The following is a 19,137-nucleotide window of genomic DNA, read 5'->3' as shown; positions in this document are numbered from 1 at the left end:
AAGATTAGGTTAGTGTGAATCTTACCTTAAACCCTACCTCCGCCGTTGAAACGAGGCGAGCGTTGAGAGAACCGTGGAGAATGGTGGGGAAGTGATGTCGCGCCATCCGACCTCCTCTTGCGGTGGGAGAACAAACACTCATGTGGCTCCGGCTGGCTTTGCACCCTCATGAATGTCACACCATACTCGATTCATTCGTTATCCTTTGGGTGCTCAACCTTCGACCTGTATGCCCACCACCTCCGCCTGACTTTCGCCTCGGGAGAATCTGTCTGCTCCATCACCCACAGGAGATACTCGATGAACTCGAAGGACTGCGGCGTGACTGCCGCTGAGGAGTACATGTACATCGCCACCCTCATCACCGCCGTCTCGCTCTTTCGCATACATTGCCACATGGCCCTCACCGTCCTCGAAATATCCCACTCATTGTCAAATCAAGTAAGGATCTCCTTCAACCTGGCTAACTATGCCTGGTCGCCACCGGCGATCTGCCTGATTCGCTGCTGCATCCTCTCCATAAATGTCCTTCTAAGTGGTCCGGTGCTAGCTTTGGAAGATGGGAGGAGAGATGGTGGTCTTGTAATAGAGAAGAGGGAGAGGCGAGACGGTGGTTCTGGAATGGAAATGATGGAGAGGAGAGGAGGTGGTTTTGCAATGGAGAAGAGGGAGAGGCGACTTAGTGGTTTTGGAATGGAGATTATGGAGAGAAGAGGAGGTAGTTTTGCAATGGAGAAGAGGGAGAGGCGAGACTGTGGTTTTTGAATGGAGATGATGGAGAGGAGAGGAGGTGGTTTTGCAATGGAGAAGAGGGAGTGGAGCGTGCGACAGCGATTTAGGATTGGACGAGAGGGTCGGCGCGCTGTAACTGGATCAAAATCAAAATCAATTTACCCTTCAATTAAGAAAGCGATCCCACATTAACTAGTCTCCCTTTTATTCTAGGTCATAATTGACCATGATTTCCGCAAATAAAATATATGTTATACATTGCAAAAATAATATAATTTGAAAGTACATTCATATACGAACCAAATGATACAATTTTTGGTGACATGCATTCACATTTTGCTCATCAAATACAATACGTGGTCAAAATTTGACCCAAAATACACAAAACAAAAAAAATACTTCCAAGACCACCGCCGCTCTTCCGCTCTTCTCCTCTTAAACCACCGCCACTCCTCTCCTGTTCCAATCTAAATCCAGTGCCGCTCCTCTCCTCCTCCATTTCAAAACCACCGCCCCTCCTCTCCTGTTCCAATCCAAAACCAGCGTCGCTCCTCTCCCGTTCTAATCCAAAACCAGCGCTGCTCCTCTCCTCTTCCATTCAAAAACCACCGCCGGCGAGTGAAGGTGCTGCGGAGAAGTAGATCGATGGAGGAGTACAACCGATACATGAGGATCGCAGACGGCGACCCCGTGAAGCTAGCTAGGATGTTGGAGATAAAGTCTTGGTTTGACAAAAGGACCAACTAGCGGCGGCGGCAACATCCATGGCCAAATATCTGCAACAGAGCGAAAGGGCGGCGATACTCCCAGAGGGAGTCGCGCGGGAGTACATAGAGCTGCTCCTCTGGGCCATGGAGCAAACAGATTCACCGAATCCAATTGTGAGGGAGCGGTGGTGGGAGTATCGATCCCAGATTAAGCATCCACCAGAGATTGAAGGATCGAGCATCTACACGGTGCCGTTTGTGAGGGTGTCATGCCAGAGCGAGCCGGTGGAGTCTTCGTCGACCAAACCCAACTGCAAGAGGAGAAAACAGTTGGCCCGACAACGCTTCCCCGCCATCCTCTCCCTCGATGTTCACATCGTCTCATGGGGCGGCTGTCTACCGCTGAGGAATAGGAGGGACAGCCCCCCCCCCCCAGCGCAATAGTCGGGCAGGTTGTGAATTGTTAGGAGGAGCTTAGGGTTGTTAGTATTTGCAGGTTGTGAATTGTGTTTTGTGTTGTGTATTTTGAGAGTACTTTCAGATATCAATGTCTTTTGAATTTCAAATTTGCAGTATTGAGCATATGAAGTATTTTATGAATTCTAGAGATATATTTTTAGCACTTAAAAATGTAGTTTCATAGGAGTATAGAAGTGCAGACAATGTGATTCTCAGAGAAGAAACTGCAAGTTTCAGTTTCAGATAAGAAACTCCAAGTTCAGTTTCAGATAAGGAACTGCAACTTTCAGAGGCAGAGCATTTATATTAACATGACCTTTTCACAAATAGTGTTAACATCATGTTGGAAGTTTTATTCATGGTCGATACTGGAACTACCATCTAGTTAACATCATGCTGATCAACATTCATGCATATCACATCTTCATATGATGCACAGTCAAAAAGATATGCTATTTTCAAAATGCCCACACAATGTCGAGTGTGCAAAAAACAGAGAAAACAAGGGACGAAGTTTTGACAAGTTTTGGACGTGGTGTGCGTGGATGACAATTGGGACCCACATGTCAATTTTGGAGATATTTTCTCTGCACAGGTGGAATCGAACCCAGGCGAAACAGCTGTCGGGTAGTATCACTCGGCCACTAGGCTAGTTCAGTTGTTTCATTACTAATAAGGCACTTCCTCTGGTGGTGATCTCCTCCTGCGCCTTTGTGCGCTCACTGTGACGCCGCTGTCTGCCGTTGTGAACATGCTGAACAAACAAGAGGAATCTGGAGAGGACTGTACGTGGAGAGGCAGACAGTCGGGACCCACCAGGTCTATGGCCGTACGAAAGCAAGTGCGTCATCGAAAAAATACTTCCTCCTAATGCTATGCTGACATTGGGGCCCACGGGTTTGTCAACATAGTTACATTTTTAGGTGCTTCAACGTAGTTACTATCTCTACTCTTATAAAAAACGAAGTTGGTGATGATGGTGTGCCTGCCATCCTACAATATAGGACGTCCAATTTATATCTAACGGATAGGAAGGAAACAATGGCAATTTTGCAAAAAGATACCCACACCCCTCTCCAGATTTGCAAATAAGGCCTTCCCTCGTTCATCCTTTTCTCCCACAAGATAAACTACTCATACAAATGCATCTTGATGCGTGCAACGCATGGGCATCTGATACGTCTCCAACGTATCTATATTTTTTGATTCCTCCATGCTATATTATCTACTATTTTGGACAATATTGGGCTTTATTATCCACTTTTATATTATTTTTGGGACTAACCTATTAACCGGAGGCCCAGCCCAGAATTGTTGTTTTTTGCCTATTTCAGTGTTTCAAAGAATAGGAATAGCCCAACGGATTGATTGGAAAGAATAACTTTGAGGTGGTTTCATACCCTACCATAATCTCTTCGTTCGTTCTCCGCTATTAGTGACTTTGGAGTGACTCTTTGTTGCATGTTGAGGGATAGTTATATGATCCAATTATGTTATTATTGTTGAGAGGACTTGCACTAGTGAAAGTATGAACCCTAGGCCTTGTTTCCTAGCATTGCAATACCATTTACACTCACTTTTATCATTAGTTACCTTGCTGTTTTTATATTTTCAGATTACAAAAACTATTATCTACCATCCATATACCACTTGTATCACCATCTCTTCGCCGAACTAGTGCACCTATGCAATTTACCATTGTATTGGGTGTGTTGGGGACACAAGAGACTCTTTGTTATTTGGTTGCAGGGTTGCTTGGGAGAGACCATCTTCATCCTACGCCTCCTGCGGATTGATAAACCTTAGGTCATCCACTTGAGGGAAATTTGTTACTGTCCTACAAACCTCTGCACTTCGGGGCCCAACAACGTCTACAAGAAGAAGGTTGTGTAGTAGACAACAAGTTCTTTTCTGGCGCCATTGCCGGGGAGGTGAGTTCTTGAAGGTATATATTTAGATCTTGCAATCGAGTCTTTTAGTTTCTTGTTTTATCACTAGTTTAGTTTACAAAAGAAAATTACAAAAAAAATGGAATTAAGTTTGCCTCATACGCTTCATCTTTTTAATATATTTCGTGAGTATAATGGAAAGGAAAATTGTGCCAAAGTGTTAGAAGAAGAAATCTATAAAATGTTTCGCACTAACTATTTGATTGATGAGCATGATTGCAATGTTGTTAGTATGAATTCCTTCAATATCTATGATGCTAATGATATGCAAAGCCACAAGCTTGGGGAAGCTATGTTTGATGAAGATAATATTTTTTGTACCCCAAGTTTTGATGATCAAATTTATTATGATGAAAGCATGCCTCCTATTTATGATGATTATATTGATGAAAGTGGATTTGGAGAGGTCATGACTTTATTTTGCGATGAATCCACTATTCCGGAAGAGGTTCCAATTGATTATGAGAACAAATTGCTATCTATGATGATTATTGTGATGACTTGTATGCTATAAAGAATAATTATATCCATGAAACTTGTAATCATGATTTTAGTTTTCAATTGGATTATGCCTCACATGATAATTATTTTGTTGAGTTTGCTCCCACTATTATGAATGAGAAGAATTTTGCTTATGTGGAGAGTAGCAAATTTTCTATGCATGTAGATCATGAAAAGAATGCTTTATGTGATAGTTATATTGTTGAATTCATTCATGGTGCTACTGGAAATTATTATGAGGGAGGAATATATGCTTGTAGGAATTGCAATAATATCAAGTTTCCTCTCTATGTGCTTAAAGTTATGAAGTTATGTGTGTTTTACCTTCCTATGCAAGTTGATTCTTGTTCCCACAAGTTGTTTGCTCACAAAATTCCTATGCATAGGAAGTGGGTTAGACTTACATGTTCTAGCCATATTCTTCATGATGCTCTCTTTATGTTACAATTGTTATCTTTTATGTGAGCATCGTTGAAATCATCATGCCTAGCTAGGGGCATTAAACGATGGCGCTTGTTGGGAGACAACCCAACTTTATTATTGTTCCTTACTTTTTGCTCCGGTTTAGCAATAAATAATTTGTCTAGCCTCTGTTATGATTGAGTTTTTATGTTTTAATTAGTGTTTGTGCCAAGTAGAACCGTTGGGAAGACTTGGGGAAAGTCTTGTTGATCTTGTTGTAAAAAACAGAAACTTTAGCACTCATGAGAATTGCTGCCATTTTTTATTGGAGAGTGCTATTTAGTTAATTTTTTGCAGATGATTAATAGATAAATTACTCAGGTCCAGCAATTTAGTTTAGAATTTTTGGGGTTCCAGAAGTTTGCGTTAGTTACAGATTACTACAGACTGTTCTGTTTTTGACAGATTCTGTTTTTCGTGTGTTGTTTGCTTATTTTGATGAATCTATGGCTAGTAAAATAGTTTATAAACCATAGAGAAGTTGGAATACAGTAGGTTTAACACCAATATAAATAAATAATGAGTTAATTACAGTACCTTGAAGTGGTGTTTTGTTTTCTTTCGCTAATGGAGCTCACAAGTTTTCTGTTAAGTTTTGTGTTGTGAACTTTTCAAGTTTTGGGTAAAGATTCGATGGACTATGGAATAAGGAGTGGAAAGAGCCTAAGATTGGGGATGCCCAAGGTACCCCAAGGTAATATTCAAGGGCAACCAAAAGCCTAAGCTTGGGGATGCCCTGGAAGGCATCCCCTCTTTCGTCTTCGTTCATCGGTAACTTTACTTGGAGCTATATTTTTATTGGCCACATGATATGTGTTTTGCTTGGAGCGTCGATTTATTTTATTTAGTTTTTCTTGCTGTTTGAATAAAATACCAAGATCTGAAATTATTAAATGTTATAGAGTCTTCATATAGTTGCATAATTATTTGACTACTCATTGATCTTCACTTATATCTTTCAGAGTAGTTTGTCATTTGCTCTAGTACTTCACTTATATCTTTTTAGAGCACGATGGTGGTTTTATTTTGTAGAAATAGATGAACTCTCATGCTTCACTTATATTATTTTGAGAGTCTTAAATAGCATGGTAATTTGCTTAAATAATCCTAATATGCTAGGTATTCAAGATTAGTAAAAAATTTCCTATGAGTGTTTTGAATTCTAAGAGAAGTTTGATGCTTGATGATTGTTTTGAGATATGGAGGTAATAATATCAAAGTCGTGCTAGTTGAGTAGTTGTGAAATTGAGAAATGCTTGTGTTGAAGTTTGCAAGTCCCGTAGCATGCACGTACGGTAAACGTTATGTAACAAATTTGAAACATGAGGTGTTATTTGATTGTCTTCCTTATGAGTGGCGGTCGGGGATGAGCGATGGTCTTTTCCTACCAATCTATCCCCCTAGGAGCATGTGCGTAGTGCCGAGGTTTTTGATGACTTGTAGATTTTTGCAATAAGTATGTGAGTTCTTTATGACTAATGTTGAGTCCATGGATTATACACACTCTCACCCTTCCATCATTGCTAGCCTCTTCGGTACCGTGCATTGCCCTTTCTCACATTGAGAGTTGGTGCAAACTTCGCTGGTGCATCCAAACCCCGTGATATGATATGCTCTATCACACATAAACCTCCTTATACCTTTCTCAAAACAGCCACCATACCTACCTATTATGGCATTTCCATAGCCATTCCGAGATATATTGCCATGCAACTTTCCACCATTCCGTTTATTATGACACACATCATCATTGCCATATTGCTTTGCATGATCATGTAGTTGACATTGTATTTGTGGCAAAGCCACCGTTCATAATTTTTCCATCGCAATCCCGGTACACCACTGGAGGCATTCATATAGAGTCATCTTTTGTTCTAGTATCGAGTTGTAATCATTGAGTTGTAAATAAATAGAAGTGTGATGATCATCATTTTCTAGAGCATTGTCCCAAGTGAGGAATAAAAAAAGAAGAGAAAGGACATAAAAAGAGACGGCCCAAAAAAGGAGAAAGGTCATAAAAAGAGAAGGCCCAAAAAGAAATGAGAGAAAAAGAGAGAAGGGACAATGCTACTATCCTTTGCCACACTTGTGCTTCAAAGTAGCACCATAATCCTCATGATAGAGAGTCTCTTGTTTTGTCACTTTCATATACTAGTGGGAATTTTTCATTATAGAACTTGGCTTGTATATTCCAACAATGGGCCTCCTCAAGTGCCCTAGGTATTCTTGAGCAAGCAAGTTGGATGCACACCCACTTAGTTTCTTTTGTTGAGCTCTCATACATTTATAGCTCTAGTGCATCCGTTGCATGGCAATCCCTACTCCTTGCATTAACATCAATCAATGGGCATCTCCATAGCTCATTGATTAGCCTCGTTGATGTGAGACTCTCTCCTTTTTTGTCTTCTCCACATAACCCCCATCATCATATTCTATTCCACCCATAGTGCTATGTCCATGGCTCGCGCTCATATATTGCGTAAAAGTTTATAGGTTTGAGATTACTAAAGTATGAAACAATTGCTTGGCTTGTAATCGGGGTTGTGCATGATGAGAGCATTCTTGTGTGACGAAAATGGAGCATGACTAAACTATATGATTTTGTAGGGATGAACTTTCTTTGGCCATGTTATTTTGAGAAGACGTGATTGCTTAGTTAGTATGCTTGAAGTATTATTATTTTTATGTCAATATGAACTTTTATCTTGAATCTTTCAGATCTGAATATTCATGCCACAATTAAGAAGAATTACATTGAAATTATGCCAAGTAGCACTCTACATCAAAAATTCTTTTTTATCATTTACCTACTCGAGGACGAGCAGGAATTAAGCTTGGGATGCATGATACGTCTCCAACGTATCTATAATTTTTGATTCCTCCATGCTATATTATCTACTGTTTTGGACAATATTGGGCTTTATTATCCACTTTTATATTACTTTTGGGACTAACCTATTAACCGGAGGCCCAGCCCAGAATTGTTGTTTTTTTGCCTATTTCAGTGTTTTGAAGAATAGGAATAGCCCAACGGATTGATTGGAAAGAATAACTTTGAGGTGGTTTCGTACCCTACCATAATCTCTTCGTTCGTTCTCCGCTATTAGTGACTTTGGAATGACTCTTTGTTGCATGTTGAGGGATAGTTATATGATCCAATTATGTTATTATTGTTGAGAGGACTTGCACTAGTGAAAGTATGAACCCTAGGCCTTGTTTCCTAGCATTTCAATACCGGTTACGCTCAGTTTTATCATTTTTTACCTTGCTGTTTTTATATTTTCAGATTACAAAAACTATTATCTACCATCCATATACCACTTGTATCACCATCTCTTCGCTGAACTAGTGCACCTATACAATTTACCATTGTATTGGGTGTGTTGGGGATACAAGAGACTCTTTGTTATTTGGTTGAAGGGTTGCTTGAGAGAGACCATCTTCATCCTACGCCTCCTACGGATTGATAAACCTTAGGTCATCCACTTGAGGGAAATTTGCTACTGTCCTACAAACCTCTGCACTTGGGGGCCCAACAACGTCTACAAGAAGAAGGTTGTGTAGTAGACATCAGCATCTTGCTAGTAGGAGATAAATTCACAACGAAGCCGGGGAGCTGGCAGGTATCATTTATTATCACTGGGGCAGGAAGTATCAGCTGGGTTTTGGGCTGCCCCGTGTAGGCTTTCTTTTTTAACATGCGCAGCCCACGACCTCAGATGGGAGGCCTGTTTGTATTTTCTTGAGGGTCGTCATGTATCGACCGACCTATGGACCTCCCATCCGAGGTTTTATTTTTCCTGAAACATCAGCAACCCAATTTATGTATTTTTTGGAAGAAAACGCAGAGGTCTGTTCTATTTTTCTATATAAGAATAGGAACGCCTGGTCCAACTTATGTTTCCCTTCTAACTATATTATATATATTTAAATTATTTTATATGTTATTATATATTATTGTTATTGTCATCATATATTTAACAGATACTTACATATGTAAGAAAACAATATCCCACATCTTATTAACTTATAAAAATAATTTCTTAACAATAAAACCCTGGATTTTTTTGGCAACGAAAATCCTAGTGATTGTGTACAAAAGCTTGGTAAGATTTAAGGACCAATGTAATAATAAATCACTTATTATTTAAATATATATTAGTAACAAAATGCTCAGCCCCTGTTTATTTTTTGATAACGTTGATGCGCCCACCCCAACATTATAATTAGAATTAGCCCAGCAAAATCATGTATTTCGAGAAAGTGCAAATGGCATGTAAGTTTTTAGGAAAAACATAAATGGACTGCATGGACGCTACATTATTTGTTCACCCAGCCCAGCTAATGGACTGTAATTCAAAAAAAAAGATCAAATTGAATGTAAATTCTACCCCACAAAAAAGACTGTAAATTCTGAAAAAATGGGTTGAATACGAGCCACATTTTTGGAGGCTGAAATGTGGGCCAATAGGTCGAAGCCAATGCAAGTCGTTGTCAACTTAGTCAACAAATGATTCTAACATCGTTTGCCGTTGGATTTACATCCAACGACCGTCATCCATCTTCAATCTCTCGTCTTCTTCCTCCAGTGCCGCCGGGACCAGCTGCTCCCACCTCCTGCTGCTAGCAGCTCTGCTTAGCACGCTTCACTGTGAAGTGCTACTCCACCATTGGCCAGGCCATCCCTCCACCCCTCCACACCTCCTGTTCTTCTCCATCGACTGCCGAACCACACCGCACCCGAACCAGTTAACCCTCGTATACCTCTCCGTCTGTGACTCTACTCCCGTGTCTTCCCATCTTCGGCTCATTGCTGTCCGGGGCCTCGCCGTCGTCCTCCATCTTGGATGCGCTCGACGCGGAGTGGTCAGCGTGGTCAACGAACGACACCATCGGAAGTAGACTGTGCATGGAGAGGCTGACAGCTGGGTCCACGGTCACACGCAAGGAAATGCCTCCTTATTACGTGAAAAATAATGATTCCTCCACCTGATAGCTGGGACACACCGGAAGGGCCTCTGTATTTCACAAAAAAACATTCCCACCGCTGATAGGTCGGACCCACCAACTATATCTTCGCATGCAAGGAAGTGCCTCCTTATTATTCACAAAAAAATGAATACCCCCTGCTAGCTAGGACCCACAATAGTGGGAGGCTGACTTGTGGGCCAACTAAGTTGACGGGGACGGGGGGCTTTGTCAACTTAGTCAATATGAACGATTATAGCTCCAGTGATCGTACGATGTCCATCCAACAGCCGTAGTGCTTCTTGAACCTCTGGTCTTCTTGCTCCAACCGCCCAAACCAGCGTCGGTCGTGCCTCGTGCTCCTGCCTCCCATGGCCGGCTGCGATGCCACAGAGGCCTCACCGCCCCGTACTACTCCCACCGCTGGCCAGGCCATCCCTCTACTCACCCACACCCCTTGTTATTCTGCGGCGATGGCAGCCTCACACCGCAGCGAACTAGTGAACCCTCATACTCCTCTATGTGTGGCAATCCACTGCCGCGTCTTCCCCGGATCCGTGTCGTCCCCTTCCTAGGCCTCGCCATCGTCCACCGCCCTGGTGCTCTCGGCGCGGCGTGGTCAACATGGTCAAGGAACGGCTTCCATCGGACATGGACTATACGTGGAGAGGCTGACAGCTGGGTCCACGGCCGCAGCAAGGAAGTGCCTCCTTATTAAGCGGAAAACAATGATTCCTCCACCTGACAGCAGGACCCCACCGGACGGGTAACCGTATTTCGTGACAAAAATGTTTCCCCCTGATTGTTGGGACCTACCAGCGACATCTTCGCACGCAAGGAAGTGCGTCCGGGCAAAAAAAACCGATTCGCCCCCTTGACTGCTGGGACCCACCAACTACATCTTCACACACAAGGAAGTGCCTGACAGTCGGGACCCACCTGGTCGAAGAGTATGTAGCGTTGTCATTCTGGTCGCAAACGTGTATGTACATACTAGTCCATGTAAAGGCACGCATGTGTTGTAGTAGAGGCGCGCACGTAGCATGTACACGTATGTATAGCGGCCGGTGTGCAAGAAAGAAAATACGGCCACGTACGTACATATGGGCAGGGTCTCGAACGCCTACTCACGCATACGTACGACCAGGGATCGTGTACATGGCTGGGTCAGAACGGAGAAACAGTGTCGTCGTCATGTTCATGGGGAGCCAACCGGTTGGGCCAGAACGGAATGCGTCGTCGTGTTCATCGGGAGGGCTTGGACAGAACAGCCGATGGAAACGAGGCTTGGCGTACCGCGGAACGGAGGAAACGGCCTTGTGTTCGACCGGCCACGGTCGAAACAGGATCCTGTTCATCGGGAGGGGTCTGGCGTACCGCAAAACGGAGGAAACGGACCTCCTATGGTCAAAACGAGGGTCCTGTTCATCGGGAGGGGTGTGGCGTACCGCAAAGTGGAGGAAACAGACTTGTGCTGGAGCGCTACGGTCAAAACGGGGGTCCTTTTCATCGGCAGGGGTGTGGCGTACCGCAAAACGGGACTCCACAGGATACTATTCATCTCCACCGTCGACCCCCTCTAGCCTCCACGGGCTACTATTCATCCACCGTCGACCTCCTCCAGCCTCCACCTGCGACTGTTCATCCACGCGCTCCTGTTCATCCAGCCTCCGCCGCGCGCTACTCCACCGGCTACTGTTCAACCAGCCCTCTCCACGGGCTCCTATTCAACCACCCTTCCATGGGCTACTATTCATCCAGCCCTCCATCGTCTACTGTTCATCCAGCCCACCATGTGGTGGTCCTGTTCATCCAGCCCTCCACGGGGTCCTGTTCATCCAACCCCAACCGGCTCGATCGTTCGGGGTCCTGTTCATCCAGAGGCAACACCATGGGGTCATGTTCATCCACCCCCACTGGGAACTGTTCATCCAAACCCCCCAGCAACGCTCACTATTCATCCAGAGGCAGCATCGATCGGCTTCAGTTAGCAGCAGTAGCGAAGGAATCACTCAGGTTCAGTAATGTGTAGCCTGCAGTGCAATCGCTCGGGTTCAGTTAGAGCCCAACGCCTCGCACACACACACGTACGTGTACCAGAGAAACACGCATCGCTCGGCCCCCGACCACCCACCGTAACCGGGAACTCCCGAAATTTTCCTTGCACTCGCTTCTACCATGGTTTTTTTGGTAATGGACGGCCCAAAGAATGTCATGCAGCTGCGTCTTCGGCCCGCCCAGGAAGAAAAGCCCATTTTTTGTCATGATTTTTTGTCATAGAAGTAGGAGCCCACCACATCTATGATGATACCGGGTTTTGTCACAATTATCGTCATAGAAGTGTCATAAGTATGACATAAATTTTTCCGTTTGGCCCAAAATGTCACAGATGTGTCTTTTTTTGTAGTGACAGGAGAGCTTTTCATGAGTAGTTGAGAGCGTTTCATGACGATTTTCAAGTTCTTCGTACTTAACATGAAGATTTTTAATGTCTTCATCAAGGACTGAGATCGGGTCATTTCTGCATCCAATAGGTCATCGCTTTTGTCTAGCAATTTTTGAATATGTTCCATAGCATTCTGTTGCTCAGTTGTAATTTTAGAAAGTGTTTTGTAGCTGGGTTTAGATTCACATTCAAAGTCATCTTCACTTGATTTTTGAAAGTAAGCATCGCGTGAGTTTACCTGGGCACCACGTGCCATGAAGCAGTAAGTGGGAGCAGAGTCATCCTCATCATCAGCATCATCGTTGGTGTCGAGGCCATTGTCTTCAGTGTTGAAGATGGACTTGGCGACATATGCTGAAGCTAGAGCCAGGCTTGCCACGCCTGAATTAGATTCCTCTTCAGACTCTACCTCCGCCTCCTCAGATGCAGACTCCTCCTCTGAATCCATCTCCTTGCCAACAAACGCACGAGCCTTGCTGGATGAGCTCTTCTTGTGTGATGAAGACTTCGACGAAGACTTGGAAGAAGACTTTGAGGATTTCTCCTTCTTCTTCTTGTCATCAGAATCATATTCCTTGCTCTTATTATTCTTCTTATTGTTCTCATTGTCCCATTGAGGACATTCAGAGATGTAATGACCAGGTTTCTTGCACTTGTGGCACATTCTCCTCTTGTAGTCACGGGAGGAAGCTTCATCATTTCTTGAGCTGGATCTCAAAGACTGCCTGAAGCCTTTCTTTTTGGTGAACCTCTGGAACTTCTTCACTAGCATGGCAAGTTCCTTTCCAATCTCTTCAAGATCCTTAGAACTGCAGTCAGGTTCTTCTTCAGATGAGGAAACAACATTTTGCCTTCAAAGCACGAGTTCGGCCATAGTTGGGACCATATATATATCTTTTCTCATATTGCTGAAACTCATGTGTGTTGAGCCGCTCAAGTATGTCAGATGGATCGAGAGTCTCAAAGTCAGGGCGTTCTTGAATCATCAGGGCCAGGGTGTCGAATGAGCTATCAAGCAATCTCAGAAGTGTTTTGACAATTTTGTGCTTGGTGATTTCAGTGGCGCCGAGTGCACGAAGCTCATTTGTGATATCAGTAAGGCAATCGAATGTGAGCTGGACATTCTCATTGGCATTTCTCTTGAAGCGGTTGAAGAGGTTGCGGAGAACACTAATCCTTGAGTCTCTCTGGGTTGAGACGCCTTCGTTGACCTTGGAGAGCCTGTCCCAGACTAGCTTCGCAGTTTCGAGAGCACTCACATGGCCATACTGTCCTTTGGTCAGATGACCATAGATGATGTTCTTGGCAGTCGAGTCCAGTTGAATGAACCTCTTGACATCAGGAGCAGTGACACCTTCACCGACCTTGGGAATGCCGTTATTGAAGACATACTAGAAGTCGATGTCAATGGCTTCAAGATTCATGCACATCTTATTCTTCCGGTAGAGATAATCAGTGCCATCGAAGACAGGGCACGCAGCGGAGACTTTGATTATCCCTGCAGTCAACATAGCTAAAACTCCAGGTGGTTAAACCGAATCACACAAAACAAGGGAGCACCTTGCTCTGATACCAATTGAAAGTGCTAGTTATCGACTAGAGGGGGGTGAATAGGCGATATTTATGAAAGTCTTCAAAACACGGGGGCTTTGAAGACAAACAGTAGAAATGAACCTATTGATATGCAGCGGAAGGTAGACTACACTAGACAAGCCATAGTCAAGTAAGCAATGAAGTGAAATCACAAAGACTATCAGCAACTAGGTAGTCTGGATCAGGATGGAAGATAGTATGAAGCCAAACAACAACAGTCTTCACACAATGAAGTCAATCAGATCATGCAAGCAGGCAATGACATCACGAAGACAAAATGTAAGTAAAGAGAGGTAAAGGATAGAGCCAGTTGCTTGGTGAGGACAAGGATTTGTTGGACCAGTTCCAGTTGTTGTGACAACTGTACATCTGGTTAGGGAGGTGATAACCCACAAGTGTAGGGGATCGCAACAGTTTTCGATAAGTAAGAGTGTCAAACCCAATGAGGAGCTAAAGGTAGAACAAATATTCCCTCAAGTTCTATCGACCACCGATACAACTCTACGCATGCTTGACGTTCGCTTTACCTAGAACAAGTATGAAACTAGAAGTACTTTGTAGGTGTTTTCAGAAAGGCTTGCAAGAAAGTAAATAGCACGAAAATAAAACTAGGGGCTGTTAAGGTAAAGAAGAAACTAAAGTAAATATAGCGAGTGTGGAAAAGTTGTGGTAGGAGTTGCGAAATTGTCCCTTAAGCAATTGACTACTTTACTAGACCGATAGCAAGTATTATGTGGGAGAGGCCACTGCTAGCATGTCATCCCTGACATGGAATTCTATGCACTTATAATTGGAACTATTAGCAAGCATCCGCAACTACTAATGTTCATTAAGGTAAAACCCAACCATAGCATTAAGATATATTGGCCCCCCTTCAATCCCGTATGCATCAATTTCTATGCTAGGTTGAAGCTTCTGTCACTCTTGCCCTCCAATACATAGTCCTATCAACATACGACTAACCCTATGGTGTGATCCATGCACGCTCTCATATGATGGGCACCAAAGGACAGCAACATAACCACAAGCAAATTAAATCAATCATAGCAATTCATCAACCACCGATAGGACAATTAAAATCTACTCAGACATCATAGGATGGCAACACATCATTGGATAATAATATGAAGCATAAAGCACCATGTTGAAGTAGAGGGTAAAGTGGGTTGCGGGAGAGTGGACCGCTATAGATAGAGGGGGGGAAGGTGATGGAGATGTTGGTGAAGATGGCGGAGGTGTTGGTGAAGATCGCGGTGATGATGATGATGGCCACGGCGGCGTTCCGGCACCACCGGAGGAGAGGGGGAGAGGGGCCCCCTTATTCCTTTTCTTCCTTGACCTCCTCCCTAGATGGGAGAAGGGTTTCCCCTCTGGTCCTTGGCCTCCATGGAATGGGAGGGGCGAGAGCCCCTCTGAGATTGGATCTATCTCTCTGTTTCTCTCTGGTTCTGCGTTCTCCTCTGGCTCTGTTTCACCGTTTTGTATATATATGGAGATCCGTAACTTCGATTGGCCTGAAATCTTCGCCGTGATTTTTTTCCGAATATTAGCTTTCTTGCGGCAAAATAAGAGCGTCAACCTCCTTATGATGGGCTCACGAGGGTAGGGGCGCGACCTAAGGGGGGGCGCCCCCCTGCCTCGTGACCACCTCAGGCACTGGTTCGCGTTGATTTTCCTTCCGAATTTTCCATATTTTCCAAAAATAAGCTCCGTCCATTTTTATCCCGTTTGGACTCCGTTTGATATGGATATTCTGCGAAACCAAAAACATGCAACAGACAGGAACTGGCATTGGGCACTGGATCAATATGTTAGTCCCAAAAATAATATAAAAAGTTGCCAAAAAGTATATGAAAGTTGAATAATATTGGCATGAAACAATAAAAAATTATAGATATGACGGAGACGTATCAGCATCCCCCAGCTTAATTCCTGCTCGTCCTCGAGTAGGTAAATGATAAAAAAATTAATTTTTATGTGGAATGCTACCTAGCATAATCTTGATCACATATCTAATCATGGCATGAATATTAAGACACGAGTGATTCAAAGCAATAGTCTATCCTTTGACATTAGGACAATAATACTTCAAGCATACTAATAAAGCAATCATGTATTTTCAAAATAACATGGCCAAAGAAAGTTATCCCTACAAAATCATATAGTCTGGCTATGCTCCATCTTCACCACACAAAATATCCAAATCATGCACAACCCTGATGACAAGCCAAGCAATTGTTTCATACTTTTGATGTTCTCAAACCTTTTCAACTTTCACGCAATACATGAGCGTGAGCCATGGACATAGCACTATAGGTGGAATAGAATATGATGGTGGAGAAGACAAAAAGGAGAAGATAGTCTCACATCAACTAGGCGTATCAACGGGCTATGGAGATTCCCATCAATAGATATCAATGTGAGTGAGTAGGGATTGCCATGCAACGGATGCACTAGAGCTATAAGTGTATGAAAGCTCTAATTGAAACTAAGTGGGTGTGCATCCAACTTGCTTGCTCATGAAGACCTCGGGCATTTGAGGAAGCCCATCATCGGAATATACAAGCCAAGTTCTATAATGAAAATTCCCACTAGTATATGAAAGTGATAACTCAAGAGACTCTCTATATGAAGAACATGGTGCTACTTTGAAGCACAAGTGTGGTAAAAGGTTAGTAACACTGCCCCTTCTCTCTTTTTCTCTCATTTTTTTATTTATTTTTTATTTTTTTGGTGGGCTTCTTTGGCCTCTTTTTTTATTTGGGCTTCTTTGGCCTCTTTTATTTTTTTGTAAAGTCCAGAGTCTCATCCCGACTTATGGGGTAATCATAGTCTCCATCATCCTTTCCTCACTAGGGCAATGCTCTAATAATGATGATCATCACACTTTTAGTTACTTACAACTCAATATTACAACTCGATACTAGAGCAAAGATATGAATCTATATGAATGCCTCCGGCGGTGTACCGGGATGTGCAATGATCTAGCGTAGCAATGACATCAAAAAACAGACAAGCCACGAAAACATCATGCTAGCTATCTTACGATCATGCAAAGCAATATGACAATGAATGCTCAAGTCATGTATATGATGATGATGAAAGTTGCATGGCAATATATCTCGGAATGGCTATGGAAATTCCATGATAGGTAGGTATGGTGGCTGTTTTGAGGAAAGTATATGGTGGGTTTATGGTACCGGCGAAAGTTGTGTGGTACTAGAGAGGCTAGCAATGGTGGAAGGGTGAGAGTGCGTATAATCCATGGACTCAACATTAGTCATAAAGAACTCACATACTTATTGCAAAAATCTATTAGTTATCGAAACAAAGTACTAAGCGCATGCTCCTAGGGGGATAGATTGGTAGGAAAAGACCATCGCTCGTCCCTGACTGCCACTCATAAGGAAGACAATCAATAAATACATCATGCTCCGACTTCATCACATAACGGTTCACCATACGTGCATGCTACGGGAATCACAAACTTCAACACAAGTATTTCTACAATCCACAACTACCAACTAGCATGACTCTAATATCACCATCTTTATATCGCAAAACTATTGCAAGGAATCAAACATATCAAATTCAGCGATCTATAAGTTTTATGTAGGATTTTATGACTAACCATGTGAATGACCAGTTCCTGTCATCTCTCTAAATAGATATAAGTGAAGCAAGAGAGTTTAATTCTTCCTACAAAAGATATGCCCACGCTCTAACAAATATAAGTGAAGCAAAAGAGCATTCTACAAATGGCGGTTGTCTATGTAAAGAGAAACAGGCAATCCAAACTTCAAATGATATAAGTGAAGCACATGAAGCATTCTATAAAGCCATACTCAAAAGATATAAGTGAAGTGCAAAGAGCATTCTATAAATAAACCAAGGAATATCTCATACCAGCATGGCGCATAAAAGAAAAATGAAAACCTAAATGCAAAAGACGCTCCAAGATTGCACATATCGCATGAACGAAACGAATCTGAAAACATACCGATATTTGTTGAAGAAAGAGGGGATGCCTCCCCAGCATCCCTAAGCTTAGACGCTTGAATCTCCTTGAATATTTACTTGGGTTGCCTCAGGCATCCCCAAGCTTGAGCTCTTGCCTCTCTTAGTTCTTCTCACATCGAGACCTTCTCAATCATCGAACACTTCATCCAGACAAAACTTCAACAGAAAACATGGTAAGATCCGTTAGTCTAATAAAGAAAATCACTACTCTAAATAGTGTTGCAAACCAATTCATATTTTGTTTTTGCATTGTGTCTACTGTAATATAACTTTTTCATGGCTTAATCCACTGATATAAATTGATATTTTCATCAAAACAAGCAAACCATGCATCAGAAACAGAATCTGTCCAAAACAGAACAGTCTGTAATAATCTGAACATTCACCATACTCCTGGTACTTGAAATTTTTTACAAAAATTATGAAAAATAAACAAAATTTATAGGAAGACAGTGAAAAAATAATCAGAACCATTTGACGTTCCAGTAAAAAATTAAAATTCATGCACTACAGCCAAAGTTTCTGTCCTGCACCGTACAAACCATCAAGCAAATGTAAACATCCTAAAGGCAAACCTTGGCACATTATTTTTATAATACAATGGAATTGTACAAGGGGATAATTATTTTTTATTGAAAAGTTTCTGTAATTAAGATTCACAAAGTTCCCATGGGCATGAACAAAGTTCAAGGACGTCCCCCATTTTCACAATGCTCGTCTCTCTCACTTTCACTTTTCTTTTTGAAAGAGTTTTGGGTTCCCCTCTTTATTTTTGTTGTTTTTAAACTATATGAAAGCACTCAATAGAAATAAATGACTCTCTAAAACTTCCGGGTTGTCTCCCTGGCAGCGCTTTCTTTAAAGCCATTAAGCTAGGCATATAGTGCTCAAGCAGTGAATCCACCCGGATCCCAAGGTATATCAAAGCCAATTTTAATTAAAAATTATTTGTAATTTAGTAGTGAGCAAAAAGCAACATATATCAAGCAATGACGAAGTCTAACTCTCTTCCTATGCATCGGCATGTCATAAAAGAACAATTCATGCACACCTAGTAAAGGCCAATGCATAGTATAGACAGTTTCTTGCAATTTTATCATGTTGGAAACATAGAGAGGTGGAGATATAGTTCCTCTCTCATAATAATTGCAAGTAGGAGCAGCAAGCACATGCATATTATACTCATCAAAATCATCATGTGCATCGGTAAAAGGCAATCCATCAATGTAATCCTTAATAAGTGCAAACTTCTCCGATATAGTGTAGTCGGGAGAATTCAAAAAGATAATAGGACTATCAT

This window comes from Triticum aestivum, chromosome 2A (assembly GCF_018294505.1).
Source record: "Triticum aestivum cultivar Chinese Spring chromosome 2A, IWGSC CS RefSeq v2.1, whole genome shotgun sequence".
NCBI lineage: Eukaryota > Viridiplantae > Streptophyta > Magnoliopsida > Poales > Poaceae > Triticum > Triticum aestivum.
The sequence above is the reverse complement of the archived record's forward strand: the minus strand, read 5'-3'. Positions refer to the sequence as shown.